Source organism: Lissotriton vulgaris, chromosome 6 (assembly GCF_964263255.1).
Source record: "Lissotriton vulgaris chromosome 6, aLisVul1.2, whole genome shotgun sequence".
Lineage (NCBI taxonomy): Eukaryota > Metazoa > Chordata > Amphibia > Caudata > Salamandridae > Lissotriton > Lissotriton vulgaris.
This window is the reverse complement of record NC_141694.1, coordinates 1210327550-1210340583: the sequence shown is the minus strand read 5'-3', so window position 1 is coordinate 1210340583 and position 13034 is coordinate 1210327550.

The following is a 13034-nucleotide window of genomic DNA, read 5'->3' as shown; positions in this document are numbered from 1 at the left end:
TTGGCGGTGTTAGGGTCTTTGGTGAGTGATAGGATCAGTTGAGTGTCATCAGCGTAGGAGATGATGTTGAGGTTGTGTTGGCGTGCGATGGCCGCGAGGGGGCTCATGTATACGTTGAAGAGGATGGGGCTGAGTGAGGACCCTTGTGGTACGCCGCAGATAACTTCAGTGGCCTCTGAGTGGAATGGTGGGAGGCGGACTCTCTGGGTTCTTCCGGTGAGGAACGAGGTGATCGATTCCAGTGCTATTCCTTGGATTCCGATGTTTCTGAGGCGCTGTAGAAGGGTGCTATGGCAGACTGTGTCGAAGGCTGCGGAGAGGTCGAGGAGGATGAGGGCGACTGTGTCTCCATTGTCCAGTAGAGTTCGAATGTCGTCTGTTGCTGCGATGAGTGCGGTCTCAGTGCTGTGTTTGGCTCGGAAGCCGAACTGTGAGGAGTCGAGGGATTTGTTGCTTTCAAGGAAGGCGGCGAGCTGGTTGTTGACAGCTTTCTCGATGACTTTGGCCGGGAATGGGAGGAGCGAGATGGGGCGGTAGTTTTTGAGTTCGGTGGGGTCAGCTGTGGGTTTTTTCAGAAGGGCGCTGAGTTCGGCGTGTTTCCAGCTTTCTGGGAAGGAGCCGGATTTGAGGGAGCAGTTGATGACGTCTCGAAGGTGTGGTGCTATGATGGAGTCTGCTTTGTTGAAGATGTGGTGAGGGCAAGGGTCTGAGGGGGATCCTGAATGGATGGAGTTCATCAGGCGAATGGTGTCCTCAGTGGAGATTGGGTTCCAGTCATTAAGGAAGTTCAAGGGGGGTGAAGGTCCTGCAGAAGGTTGGGTGGGTTGGTCTCCGGGTCGGTTGTCGAAGCTGTTGTGAATGTCTGCGATTTTGTTGTGGAAGAACGAAGCTAGGGAGTCGCAGAGGGCTTGAGAGGGGGTGATGTCGTTGGAGTTGGCTGAGGGGTTTGTAAATTCTTTGACGATGTTGAATAATTCCTTGCTGTTGTGGGCGTTGTTGTCTAGTCGGTCTTTGAATGCGGCTTTCTTGGAAGATCGGATAAGTTGGTGGTGTATGCGGGTGGCGTTTTTGAAGGCGTCTCTGGTGCTGGTGTTTGGGTCTTTTTTCCAGGCCTTCTCGAGGGAGCGACAGAGTTTCTTTGATTTCTTAAGATCGTCATTGAACCAAGAGGCGATTTTGCTGCCTAGTTTGATTTGACGTTTTTTCATTGGTGCTAGGATTTCGGCGCTGTTGGATAGCCATTGGGTGAGGTTAATTGCTGCTTGGTCGGGGTTTGAGGAGTGGGCAGGGGCGTTTTGAAGAAGCGATAAGGAGATCTGGTCGATGGTGATTTTGTTCCAGTTTCTTCGCAGAGTGGGTTGAGGATGGTTGTGAGATGTGGTCTTATTGTAGGTGAAGTGTACGCAGCTATGGTCCGTCCAATGGAGAATAGTGGTGTGACTGAAGGAGACATGTTTGCTGGAGGTGAAGATAGGGTCGAGTGTGTGGCCTGCGATGTGGGTGGGCGTGGTGACAAGTTGATTGAGTCCTAGGTTGGTGAGATTGTCCAGAAGGGAGGTGGCGTTGGTGTCATTGCTCTTTTCCAGGTAGCTGGGCCTTAGCCTGCCAGATAAGACCAAGAGTAGGCAATGTTGGGCAGAGGAGACTGCAACATCGTCACCATCCCAAGTAAACAGAAGCTGAGTGGCGTCCGCATGGGCAATCACCCTAGCCCCAAGCTCCTCAACTAAGTATTTTAGCAGGGTGACATAGATGTTAAAGAGAAGGGGGCTAAGGGATGAACCTTGTGGGACACCAGTGGCCACTGGCTGAGGTACAGAGGCACAAGGTGGAAGCCAGACCTGCTTCGAATGGTCAGCCAGGAAGGAGGTAAGCCAACCTAAGGCGAGACCTGCAATGCCGATCCAAAATTGATTTTATGCACACTAAGTGTGGGAGGGTATACTCAGACGTGAGTCCCTAGCTCATTGCACCATCAGGATTCAAGCAAGCCGGGCCGACGATGGCTGAAATGCCAGAAACCGGTCCCCGGTAGCTTGTCTCCTTCCCAGTATAAGAATTGGCTTGGTAGTTTGGTTTGCCCTGTTCCCATCATGCACTGGGACAGGAACAGACTAATTTGCATATAGCCAGGTTCTGAGCTGGGATGGTGCAGTGAGCTAAAAAACGGTGATGGATCAAGCCCTGATCTCTTGACTGGGTAGGAGTAGTCTGCATCATTCAGAAACTCTGTCCATCACCTTTTCCAAAATTGATTTTATCCACACTAAGTGTGGGAGGGTATACTCAGACGTGAGTCCCTAGGTCATTGCACCATCAGGATTCAAGCAAGCCGGGCCGACGACGGCTGAAATGCCAGAAACCGGTCCCCGGTAGCTTGTCTCCTTCCCAGTATAAGAATTGGCTTGGTAGTTTGGTTTGCCCTGTTCCCATCATGCACTGGGACAGGAACAGACTAATTTGCATATAACCAGGTTCTGAGCTGGGATGGTGCAGTGAGCTCAAAAACGGTGATGGGTCAAGCCCTGACCTCTTGACTGGGTAGGAGTAGTCTGCATCATTCAGAAACTCTGTCCATCACCTTTTCCAAAATTGATTTTATCCACACTAAGTGTGGGAGGGTATACTCAGACGTGAGTCCCTAGCTCATTGCACCATCAGGATTCAAGCAAGCCGGGCCGACGACGGCTGAATGCCAGAAACCGGTCCCCGGTAGCTTGTCTCCTTCCCAGTATAAGAATTGGCTTGGTAGTTTGGTTTGCCCTGTTCCCATCATGCACTGGGACAGGAACAGACTAATTTGCATATAGCCAGGTTCTGAGCTGGGATGGTGCAGTGAGCTAAAAAACGGTGATGGATCACGCCCTGATCTCTTGACTGGGTAGGAGTAGTCTGCATCATTCAGAAACTCTGTCCATCACCTTTTCCAAAATTGACTGCAACATCGTCACCATCCCAAGTAAACAGAAGCTGAGTGGCGTCCGCATGGGCAATCACCCTAGCCCCAAGCTCCTCAACTAAGTATTTTAGCAGGGTGACATAGATGTTAAAGAGAAGGGGGCTAAGGGATGAACCTTGTGGGACACCAGTGGCCACTGGCTGAGGTACAGAGGCACAAGGTGGAAGCCAGACCTGCTTCGAATGGTCAGCCAGGAAGGAGGTAAGCCAACCTAAGGCGAGACCGGCAATGCCGATCTCCGAGAGGTGAGCAAGAAGTAGGGAGTGAGGCAACGTATCGAATGCCGCCAAGAAGTCCAGCATAATCAAAACTACCCTCCAGCCGGCATCCAAACACTGCCGAATTGCCTCCGAAACCTCCACCAGTGCAGACTCTGTACTGTGAGAGACTCGAAAGCCAGACTGCTCAGGGTGCAGCAAGACAGTACCTTCCATATAGTCAGTGAGTTATCTTGTGACCACCTTCTCACAAACTTTAGCCAAACTTGGCAGAAGTGAGATTGGCGATAGTTACCAGGGGACAAGGGATCTAGTGAAGGCGTTTTTAAAAGAGGAAGAATTTTTGCCTGTTTTCAGGTGGCTGGCACCTCGGCCTCCAACAAAGAAGTATTACCAATATTGTTTACTTCTCGATTAATAATGTCCGCAGCTGAGGCTAAAAGCCTCGATGCACATGGATCAGCAGGCAGGCTCGATTTCAAACCCTTGAGAATTTTGAGGGTACAAGACAGCTCTGCAAGGAGAAAAAAAACTATAATTTATGAATAGGGCCGACCAAGGACAGGGCGAAGGGAAGAAGAGCCAAGGGTTAAGTGGTACAACCAGAAAAGGCCACCTGGATAGACTGAATCTTTTCCAAAAAGAACTTAGCAAGAACACTGCTCCAGGTCTCAGAGGCAGGCAGTGAGCGAGCCTGGGCACAGGTAGCCACAAAACTTTAAACTATTGAAAACATTTATTTCATGTTGTTGTTCGTCTGGTCAATGCGTGAAGAGAAAAATCGGCTTTTGGCCCTAGCAATCGCCCTATAGTAGCTCTTTTGTTTGATTTTGAGATCATGTTTTGCATGCAGGAAGTAGTTGTTAGACCCCACGCCCTCTCCAATACCTTACAATCATGTTTCAGTGATTGGAGCTCTGGCGAGAACCATGGATTGAAGGGGGAATCCCTTGCAAGCCTAGGTACATTCGAAAAAGAGAGCGTGGTCACAGAATTGGAAATCCACTCCGTAAATCCCTATCACTAAAGCTATGTGAAAATGAACCTTCCTAAAATGGTCTGTTTCCTCTGCCAAGACAATGCCCTCTGCTGATGATACACCCAACCTATAGCTTCCCAAGAAAAATACACCAAATTTCAGCAAGAAACAGTGACAAGTCCTCCACTGAGCAATCTCGTCACCTAAATCTAACTCAAAAATTCTATTATTCTGGAAAATAGCTTGCTTAATCTTCCTGACGGCCCCCAGTGCCTTAACACCCTCGGGTAATTGTTCGTGCTTTACAAATACCTGACATTTGATTTCATGCTGTAAGTAAATGTTCCTTTCTTTCTATTCTCAGTCTATTATTTACATCCTTTTTCTTGGTTGGCATTTCATATTCTGTATTTATTTTACTGTGTTCCCTTTTATGGTAGCTCTGGAAAACGTACTTTAATTAAATGTTTTATTTATATCTACCTAATCTTGAAATATAGTCTTAGCCTGCAAACCAAAGGGCAACGCAGCAGAATCATGCTGAAGTAAATTAAATGTATCTAATTAACGTTGCTCTGTGGTATAGCTGTTTCCACAACTTTGGCACTTTTAGCCACTGATCTTATTTACCACCTGAGCGCCTAGGCCATCATCAGCCATAAAAACTTTGGGGCATATTATCAAGGGCATTATCGCCACTTTAGCAGAACTTTTTCCCGTTAAAGCGGCGATAATTTTATCGCCCTATTAGCAAGCTGTCGCTAACAGCAGTTAGCGACAGCTTGTAGGCGATAGCGACCGGTTTGGGGCCTGCTTTGCATGCCAGTGATATTTATTGCGAATGACATGCAAAGTGGGCATACCCAACCTGTTAGCGACTGAAACCAGTAGCTAACATCGCTATCGCCTATTATCAACGCAGGCGAAGCGATACAAAATTTCACCAAAACCTTACGCCTGCTCAGACCACTTCTTAACCTGTATATCCAATGGGAGGTGGATATTCAGGTTAAGACCCTATTGGCGATGATGCCTGAATATCGCTGGATTTCCTTCGATATACACGCATTGAGCTTCTATCGCCGGATATGTTATTGCATTTGAGATGAACGTTGCTAATAGCACGTTATCTCTGCGATAAAATCCGGCGATGCGTGGTGATAAAAATCATAATCGCTAAGCTCATTTAGCGAAAATCATCGCTATTTGTTGCTAACATGCCCCTTTATTCCCATTACTTTAAATGCATAAAAGTACAAATAAGCATTTATTGCTTTGTCTCAACCACCAACGAAGGTTAGTGGTGGCCCTGGTCAGGGGCGTAACACAGGACCCCGCAGCCCCTGCGGGGCGGGGGGGCTCTAGCTCAAAGAGGCCACCTCGGCACTGCACTCTGGCCGAAGAGCTCCTAATTGAGCCCGGAGGTGGCCCCTCTAAGTACCGTGCAGGGAGGCCCCCACACTTTTTGTTACGCCAGTGGCCCTGGTACCGATAATGGACCGTAATAGACACATTCGAGAAATGCTCAGTGGGTGGCTGGACACTGTGGGTGGCGTCCTTCCCTGTGGAATGATTTAATTCACAGCGGAGGGCAGTGTCCACTATATCAACCAGTTAATGTTTCTGTGGGAACATTTTCTGTATCTTATGCTTTGATAAGGAGTAAGTGCAAATCGAGTTTTCCTGTTTCAACATCATTCTATTATAATAAATGAATAACAAACACACACAGATAAAAAGGTTCCACAAATATTGTGTGTATATTGTCTCACAGTAGCTAAATGTTACTCCGTAATGAACTAACATAGTAGGATGGTACATGTGCAGAGCAAACGTGCTGGTGCTGGTACAGAGTGTGCATACAATAATATGAACAGCGGGCATATTAGCAAGAACCTCGTTAAAATTATCGCTGTTTTAGCAGCAGGAAAGTGCCGCTAAAACGGCGATAAAGGGCTTGCTAATATGCATTATAGAATTCCAATAGAAGCCCAGGTTAGATGTCCTGCACATATAACCTGGGCTTCTATTGGAATTCTATAACGCATATTAGCAAGCCCATTATCGCCGTTTTAGTGACAGTTTCCTGCCACTAAAACGTCGATAATTTTAACAAGGTTCTTGTTAATTTGCCCCTACGTTAGTTATAAAATCAACAGTTTCTTAAGTCTATCCAACTCCAAGGTAATGGATTTTGGCCTAGGCAGGCTTGTGATGGCCGTAAAGGTGGTTGCTAGTTGAACCGAATAGTACAGACAGATATGCCTTAATGTTTCGACCACGGAACTGAAGTGTGAGATTTACTCATCAAAATGGGGTCTTCGTCAGGAATAAATTTAGAGACATCTGGCATGGCACTACGGTAGCGATGTAAACTTCACTCTGTGTGTGTGTTTGTGTGTGTGAGATTCTCATTCAAAAAATGTTTTTGACACATTATTAAAAAGACCTGGGGGCATATTAGCAAGAACCTCGTTAAAATTATTGCCGTAAAACGGCGATAATGGTCTTGCTAATATGCGTTATAGAATTCCAATAGATGCCCAGGTTAAATGTCCTGCGCATCTAACCTGGGCTTCTATTGGAATTCCATAACGCATATTAGCAAGCCCATTATCGCGGTTTTAGCGGCAGTTTCCTGCCGCTAAAACGGCAACAATTTTAACGAGGTTCTTGCTAATATGCCCCTTTGTTCTTACCAAGCCTCTATATTGGAATGTGTGACTGTTGATTTGTGACAAGCAATCAGGCACAGCTCCCATGGGTCGCCTGTATATCAAAGTATGGGTACAAAGCAATCGGATCTCTTCCATGTTAAGAGACAAAACTTAGAAGTCACAACGGGGGCTTGCACTCACTCATATGGATTAGTCAGTCACTGTAGTCGTGACATTAATTTGCTGGTGGTCACCAACATCATCAACCAAATTACAAAGATGATGTCAGCAGCAACAAGGTACCTGTACGAGCCACTGTACTTCCCTTGCAACATTATTGTACCACAGAAGTAACAGGTTTTGGGATTAAGAAATTGAGGCACAACTGAAGGCCGGTGATTACAGTGAAGTGGCTGCTTGGGGAGTATAGGTACAGAATGCACCCTACATATGAAAAGTATTACCAGAGGTCAGAAATCGTGATCGAAGACATACAGTTGTTTCTTACTTTCAAAAAGGAGCAAACAGTAAAATGCATACTGAATGTGACATGGAGATTTTTTCCCTGTCAAGCCCTCGCATGCATCTAACACAGAGGAATCCCAAAAGGCTCTTTCTCCACATATCCTGAATCCCTTTTTTAGCTCATAGCTGTACCACAAATGAGGTTCAACTGGGCATACGTAAATCAATAGGCATCAATAGGGAAAACCTGGGGTGACTGAGTCATATTTTGGGGACACACTCATGTGGTCCCCATAGTGGTACATAATATTATCTTATTTTTCTGGGTAATGGTGGGTATTGCTGTTCATCAGGCCACGGGTATCAAGCTAACCCTGAGCTCTGTCCACGCCCAGGTCCTCAAACCATGGTAAGGTGTCTGGGAAGGATATGTATATGAAAAAAGCAATCCCTGTCTAGATCCCAAAGATTTTATTTCTGATCCATTTGGATAATGTGCAGCGATATGAAATGTGCTATGTGGCAAATGTGCATGATAGATACATGCAATGTGTGAAAAGAGCATATATGACAAGCTAAATACCTGAACTCACAATGAGAGATGTGATCAGTGATTGGCAGGCTGAATGTCATAATCTGCTCAACTGTGCTGTGCATAGGCAGGATTAGGGGGCTAGAATCACTCCATCCTCTGATGACTCCAGGAGGAAGGGCTAGCCTGCAGAGGACTTATTGGGGCAGAAAGTTCAGAATGTTAACTGCCCCTGCAGTTGCTATCAGTACATTTCCATAATTCTCAATCGCCTAATGATCCAGGGGTTGTTTTCCACCCTCGACCCCTCCTGGTGATGTTTGTGGCCAACTGTATGGCGAGTCCAGGCTGCAATAACGCTCCCCCACACTGGTAGAGGGGACCAAAATGAGCAGGTGTTCCATCAGTGAAGCTGTACTATATGAAGATATGGGTGCATGTACTAATGACTGGGCAGAGTAGGCAAATACATGTTATGTATGGTGGCACACAACACATGGAGATCAGGGGGACGGGTCCAGATAAAGTTATTTATATGAAAGGAAGGTTCGTGTAGAGATCAGGAGGAGTAACACTTAAAAGCATTGTAGGTGAAGTTGCAACACTACATCCGTTAGACCCCCTTACAATGGTGGCTGAATGACCAGTGCAGGTTGCATCCTGGGCCTATGCCACTGATAATATGGAAGACAGGGTAGCCGGACTGTAGGGACAGTGGAGAAGTGTGGCTCAATGGTTAGAGCGGCAGACCCTGATGCAGAGGTCTGGCCGGGACCAGGGTTCAATTCCCGACGCGGCAGGGTCTTCGGCTCAATGTCCACGGACTTGATAATATTCACCTTGGTGCCTACTCTAATCATGGGTCCCCACTCTGCAACTCTGGGCAATAGCTTACTTAATCTCCACAACGGCCCTAAAGAGCGGGGATGCCCAGTAGGGAGCATCTCACAGGGAAAGCCAGGACGGGTTCCACAGCGGTATACAGCGCCAAGATGCCTGTCAGGTGATAGTGTGCTTTACAAGTATACATACATTTACATTTCGCACAAAGGTTTCATTACATGAGTTTGAAAAATGACCTCTCAGCATGAGCATGATGTAGATCAGTCAATGATGAGCCGGTGATCCGTCAGAGGAACAAGACTGTGCTCTGGGACTACCTCGAGGCAATGGAGCTGCCACTCATGTCCTGGTGCACTAAACACACCTGGTTTCTCCCTGACATTTCTTTCTTTTTACAGGTCTTTTAATTCAACTTTATTGACATTTTGGAATGTACATATTTAACACTAACGCTGTGATCATTGAACCATGCCCCAGATTGTGGCTGTCTCCAGACTAATTGGGATACATTTCAAGCAAGGGAGAAGTAGTTGATTCCCACTACATTTTGATTCGCCTTTTAGCTAATAACAAGCCCACTTCGACAAATTTAGTAACCACTTTCATTTGTTTTGCACATGGGCAAAAACAAAGGCAGCCACTGGAAGGGCTATTTATTTCCTCTTTCCTGTAGATGCAATCAGCATATCCATGAGCAGCGACACGTAACTCTCACTTTTAGACACTCCAATTACATATGGTAAAAGCCCACCTCCTTTAAAGAACATCTGGGGAAATATTTACGAGAAAATGTCAGGGAGGAGAGCTACACCAAATTTGGCAGTGCCCTACCCTCACATTTTCATAATGCAGGAAGGTGACGCAATCACAAGAATAGGGCCCACCCCTGGGGCATTCTGCAGCACACATAGAACTAGCAATTCGTCATTCTTTGGTGATTGTTTATTTGCAGGAAGGGACACCTTCCTGCACATTAATAATCATTAATGGCACTTTGGTCTTTCTAAGTGAGCTGCAGAATGCAGCACACATAGAAAAAGCAAAACACAGGAGAAATAATAGTATTTCTCATTGTCTAGCTATTCTATTGCCTGCTCTTGCATGGTGTTAGTAGTTTTTGGTGCTGCCTCAGATTTACACCTCCTTATAAATCTGTCAAAAACAATGGTTGCTACAATGGAACACCCACAACAAACCCCATTGCACACGCCTTTCACGCTAAGTGATGCATGTATAGGAGGCCTTACTTACGGGGGTGGCGTTAGGCCACAAAAAGTGGGTTAACTCTGCTTTGTAAATATGGAGAAGGGTATATCGCCACCAGAACGTCACTAAAAGTGATGTTCTAGTGGCGATGACACCTTGTAAATATGCTCCCTGGTGCGCCCGTTCTGGTTGACTTCTCCTATGGTGCATTTCTTTATCACCCCCTTTGGCGCTCTCTGAATTTGTGGGATGCTACCACATAGCGTCTTTGTCATCTGCTGTGAAGTTATGTGTATTACATTTCAAAATATTTGTTAAAATAGAAATTTACATTGAGGGATTTTTTTATTTTCAGGGTGATGCCGTGATTTGTATGTTAGAAGTTATATTGATGTTGCTTCTGTAGCACCAAGACACATTGCAGTCGTGCGGGCAGGCAAAGGATACATTTGCTGTGTCATGACATTGATAACAGGAGTTTGAGTTACCACCTCCCTTCCGGTCATTACAGGCGTTGTTGTGAATCCTGTTCCTTTGTGTGATAGCCCTCTACATTTTGGGTGGTCTTGTTTTGTTTTGCTTCAATAGATCTAATTTGAACAGCACTTCTGGTTTGAGGTTAGACGTTAAGGACTAGAGGCTGCTAATAATGACGTGGAGTGAGGTGATCACCCTAGTAGAAATGTATACAGAAGGAGTCTAGAGATGCCTGAAAATGAGGAATAAATACGTTGAGATTCTTACGAACTATAGATCACCAAACACCTCAAAGAAAGTTCCTAGAAAGAGCTTAACTAGAGAGCAAGGAAAGCTAAAATACCGAATGTAGGATCCACAGACTGACGTTTAATTGCTAGAGGGACCTGTAATGTGAAGTATGGGCTGCAGGAGTGACTAGTGTTGCTTGGACATAGTGGCAGGAATGGGTTGGTTTGAGGAGGATCAAGCTGACCTGGAGAGATTGTGCGGTTAAGCCTGGAGCTTGAGGGTACTGGATGTGTCAAAATTGGGCACTCATAGAAGCACTTGGGATAGATGGTTCCTGTTGTGGGGGCTAAAGGGGCAGAAGGGGCCAAAGGGCCAAAAGCATTGGAGAAGTGTGTCTCACTGGTTAGAGCGGCAGACTCTGAAGCAGAGATCAGGCACGGGACCAGGGTTCAAGTCCCGACGCGGCAGGGTCTTGGGCTCAATGTCCGCGGACTCGATAATTCTCGCATCGGCGCCTACTCTAATCATGGGTCCCACGCTGCAACTCTGGGCAATAGCTTGCTTAATCTCCACAACAGCCCCTACAACACTGGGATGCCTGGCTTCACCTTGGAGGTGCCCAGGAGAGGCATCTCACAGGGAGAGCCAGGAAGGGTTCCACAGCGTTATACAGCGCCGGGACGCCCCGTTGGGGCAGCTGTGCGCTTTACAAATACACTACATTCCTATACCTCGGAGTGTTCTGGCCAATGCCATCTACTTCCTACCTTGAATTGTTGGCCTGAGACCCTGGACGGCACCCATGACCACACAATACACATGATTGAGAGAGTGTAGCTGAGCCACGAGCAGTGTAGTTTGCCAAGACGAATTGGTGCCTGTCTAAGAAGATGTCTCATCACAAACATGGGTTACTGGGATTTCTCTCTTCCTCATTGTTTCCTTCTCACACTCATCATCCATTCAACCTCATGCTATCAATGTTCATTCATTCTTGCTGTTTTGTATCCATCCATCTATTTATTCAACCATCTAAACTCATTGATTCCTGGTTGCATCTCTCATCCATCTACCCTCACAATCTCATCCGAATGACATGCTCCGTCATGCACGGGCTATGCTCAATTTATCCACCATCACAGTTCTCCATTCAGACTCACTCTCAAACATCCACACTCTGGTGTATTTATTAATCCACACACACTATGCATAAGCCAAAATGATTGGTGTTGTAAACGTTTGTTAGAATTACATTGGTTTGAACTGTGCTCATCATGTTAAGCCTTTAGTCCATGCTCATCAGATGTCATGTGTTAAATGATCTGTTTGAGGAACTTCTAGTTTAAAAAAAATTACAATTTGCAACACTGCTGATCGTTTACATTTTTACTTCAAACTTTTCTGATAATTTAGTGTATGATTAGCTAGAAAATGCTTGCTACATTGTCATTTTAATAACCTCTATATTTTTACCCAACTCACACCATAATGACTGTGAGAAAAATCCCCTTTCTGCTTGGTCACCCCCATTTTCTGCTGAATTTTATTTCTGGTTTTTCGACTCTTCACACTGGGGCACTTCTATCCATCACCCGGTGTTTGTGCTCTGACCCTTAAAATACATAGACATTGGCTATTTAACTTTCTTGTAAGACTATTGTATATGGTGCAGAAAATACACTTATGGCATAGAAAGCACAATGTCACCTGTCGACTGCCCTGCTTATTGTACTGTCCACTAGTGTGACAGGGAAAAATGGCTTCGGTCAACCAGTGTAGCCTGACTGTGGCAGTGTGTAAACCAGTAGCATGGCCTTTCAAAACACCCTTTTGACAGAGTAAAACTCTTCCTTTTAAATAGTAATGTCACTGCTAGGTAGGGCTTTTTTCCCACAAGGTAGGGTGCAAAGTATTTGAAACTGGGACATGTAGAAATTTAAGTATACCAAATCCCTGCAGTGAAAGCCCCTAAAAGCTATTTTCATTGTTGAAGGTCCTATGAGAAAACTAGAATCCAAATTAAAATATTAAAACTGCAATCTCGAATTTGGCACTAAATAGAAAAATAATTCAACAAGTATTTTTATTATTTACAAAAAGTCCAATTTAATTGTAAATTTGGATTTTCCATAAAAATTTAAGATAAGTAACTTTTCAAAAGTTACCTTTCCCTAACTGAAACTCCTGGAGGCTAATCTGCATCAGTTCTCCAGAAGCTCCCAATCGGGTTCTTGTTCTTAATGAGGTGTGAAATTCCTCTCAGTTAGCTACACCATGATTGACAAGTCAACCTGACTTTTTCTAGTCACTAGTCACTCCTGCAGCCCCTATAGTGACTGGTAAAAACGTACTCTAATTAACAATCTTATGAATTAGAAACTGATGAGTTGCAATTTTCTAGAAATATTTTTGAAAAACAAAGTATCTTGACTGTGTATGATATATGCTGAGTCCTTTTCATGATGTA